This window comes from Pteronotus mesoamericanus, unplaced genomic scaffold (assembly GCF_021234165.1).
Source record: "Pteronotus mesoamericanus isolate MK-2021 breed Mesoamerican mustached bat unplaced genomic scaffold, CSHL_Meso_final contig_69, whole genome shotgun sequence".
Taxonomy (NCBI): domain Eukaryota; kingdom Metazoa; phylum Chordata; class Mammalia; order Chiroptera; family Mormoopidae; genus Pteronotus; species Pteronotus mesoamericanus.
Window position 1 is genome coordinate 348,073 of NW_026555237.1, and position 3,560 is coordinate 351,632.

Here is a 3,560-nt window from a genome sequence, read left to right on the forward strand (position 1 = left end):
CCTCTACAGTGTGATCGTACCACATCCCTTTTTAGGAGATAAAATACATGGCCCCTCCACTTGAACCTGGGTGAACTGTGACTCCTTTGAACAATACAGTATGCAGAAGTGATACTCTGTGATTTCCAAGGTTGGCTAGAAAAGATGATGCAACCCTTATGCTTGGATCCCTGAGCCACCATGTAAGCAGTCTGATTACTCTGAGGCTCCACACTATGAGAAAGCTCAAGCCACATGCAGAGGCCATATATAGGCGCTCTAGCCAGCAGTTTTAGTCTTCCAGTTGTCCCAGCTGAAGGACCACAGATGTGAGTGGAGGAGCCTTTGGATGATTACAGATGCAAACTGAGGCCCTAGATACTGTGGAGCAGAGGCAAGCCATCCTACTATGCCCCATTGGAATTCCTGACCCATAAAATCCACAAGCATAATCTATCCTGCTAAGTTTGGGGGTAATTTGTTGAGCAGTCAGAAGAAGTAGAAAGGAGGAGTGATGACGGAAGAACAGATATGAACTGAGATAGATCTCAGCTGGCTAGAAGGAGACCAGAAAGCCAAATTTACGAATGTGCTTAAAGAAAAAGAGAAGGAATTTTAAATATTTTATATGTGGAATTTTTAATTATATATAAATATATATTTGTTGATTTCATCAGTTTTTGTCTGTCACCCCAGTACCCCGCAAAAGCAAGTTCCTGAGAACAAAGCCCATCTGTGGTATACTGCACACCTGGAGATCTACACAAATTAATGATAGAGCAAATGGATTGATGGATTGCTGATATGCTTCCCTTCTCAAAGCCCAGCCCTTAGAAAACTCAACATCCAAGAGTTTAGGTGAAAACTCTTTCTTTTTCTGGTACTCTTCATTGTCTCTTTGGATTGCCTTGGCAGGTGAGGTCAGAGGGCCAAGAATGCACTTCCTTGTTTCAATTGTCAATACCTGAGAGAGCCTTGAGTGGGGCAAGCATTCCTTTCTTGTTTTTTCCTTTTCTACTGCTCTTTGGCTCAACATTATCTCATCTTCAGGGTGGGAAAATCAAAGATGTAGGCAAAGGAAAGAGGACACCCTTTCTCCTACTAGATAGATTAAATCAAATCTAGTTCTACTCTAGATTTGATTTAATCTAGACACAAAGCATTCTTTATATGGTCCATTTTCTTTTACTCTGTTTGGCTAGGAGTCAAATATGATTAACAATGAGTATCAATTCACCTATGATTGTCCTCTGGACATGAATTTCCCTCACGGGATTTTTAAAAGAGGAGTGGTTTGTCAAGGATGTGATTAGATAGATGTTCAGGTTCCTAGGGTTCCCCAACAAATACCATTATAATATTATCCCATCCCCACACTATTGTGTTAGGCTAGCATTTCTCAAGCTCAGGCTCTGCCAAATACTGGTCCATGAAAGAAGTATTCCATAGCTAAAACATTTAAGAAATTTTAGAAATGTTTAGTGTTGCATTCTATACTGGAAATTCTCAAACAATATTAGTTTATTAAGGACTCTGAAAAGTCCTGAGTAAGGAGATCTGTTTAACATGATTTAACCCAATTAATAAAAAAACATTTAGCCTATCTTTGAGTTCAAAGATTCTTTCTTCTGATTGACCAAGTCTGTTGTTGATGTCCTCTGTATACCATTTTTTTTTTTTTTCATTTCTGGACAAAAGCCACATACTAAACCTGTCAAGCTCAGGGAAGGCCTGCCTAGTGGACCTTATAAACCCAGAGATAAAAAATAACCACATAAGATGGTTTGAACATAAAAATGCCTAACAGCAGGTCATGATGGATAGTCATGTCCTAGGCCTGTAGCTTCCTCGACATATCAATCTAACCTGAAGTGACCCCGTCTATTGTTTTTGGGCATCTAAGATAACATTCCTTTCACATGTCATAGTAATTTTCTTTTCCAAGCCCCTATAGGTTACAACCCGGAGACCACATTGTTATCTTGTTGCCCACATATTGTGTTAACTTCTTGTACCCACCAATGTAGAAGTATAAATCTCTCCATTTTGCTTTTTACCCAATCTCCCTGCTTTGCTTTCTCCTGCCTCCCTGATCTACTACCAATGAATTTCATGTAACTTTTATTATGTCTCCTTCTTTGATTCTAATGAATAAAATAAGCTGCAAAATTGCCATTCTCTGGAGCATTTTCTCAATCCATTGACATTTTGCTTCCTGGCAATTGTCATCATTTTGGCTCAACTCTTACAAGACTTTTTCTTAGGCTAGACATTCCTTCCTTGACATATTTCATTCATTTTATTTTTCAGCACCGTAATTTCTCATTTCTTTTTTATATTTCTTTGTTGAACTTTTTGTTTTTTCATGTATTACTTTCCTGATTTTGTTGGCTTGTCTATCGTCTTTTATAGCTTGATGAGCTACCTTAAAGCAATTATTTAGAATTATTTGCCAGGCAACTCATTAAATCTTTATTTCTTTGGAGGTGGTTCCTGGAAAATTATTGTGTTCTTTTGGTGGTGTCTTACTTCTTTGATTTTCCATGTTCTTTGGCATCTTGCATTGCTGTCTTTGCATTTAAAAGAGCAGTAACCATCTCCAGTCTTTACTACTTGGCTTCTGGAAAGACCTTCACCACTCAGGCCAGCTAGGTATTCTGAGGCTCCTTGAAACCTTGTCTATGGATGTGCATGCTCCACACTTGTTCCTTTCTGGTGTGGAGCATTCTTAAGATTGTATGCCTTTTCTGAATCCCACAAAGTCAGGCCAGTGTAGAGAGCCTTCTGTTCATTTTTCCTTGTGCAATGCCACAAAATGCTCATTTATGCAGCTCTCCCATCCTTTGGATTTGGGATGACTTTCTGCATGTGTTTGTGAACAGTCTACAAAAGCTTACTCTTGCAGACTATGAGAGCACATAAGGATGGCTAATGGGGGCAGATGAGGCATGAAGAACATTGGGGGTACCTGTGGGCCAGTGAGATGGCCCATAGGTTAGGCATCACAAGCAGTTAATGGTTGGGTTTCTTGAGAGAGTTTGTGAAGCTTCCATAGCCCTTTGATGAGTTCTGAGCCCTAGTTTTTCTTCTAGCCTCTCCCAAGCTCTCAGCTACACTGATCACCTAAGTTTTCTAGGTGCAGTTTGAAAGAAGTGAGCCTTTGGGTCAGTGTCCCACACAGTTGGGGAAGTGGGCATTCACTATGCTCTCCCTCTCCCCTGTGAGAGAAACTGTGGGCTGAGGGGGTCTCTCTTAGTATTGCTGCCTTAAGGAAGGGGTGATGCAGGTAAAGTGAAATGATTCTTCTTCTTAACTTTTTCAATGCATCAATTCTTGAAATTTCTTTTTTTTCTTCTTTCTTTCTTTCTTTCTTTCTTTCTTTCTTTCTTTCTTTCTTTCTTTCTTTCTTTCTTTCTTTCTTTCTTTCTTTCGGGGGGGGGGCTCCTTTGATGTACTGGAAATTCTCTGCTGGAATCCTGAACTCCTGCAATGGTACTCTTGTCTGTAGGTCAATATAAGTGTTGTTGGGAAGATGGTGATAGAAACTCCTATTCCTCCACCTTGCTGATGTTACTCCCCTT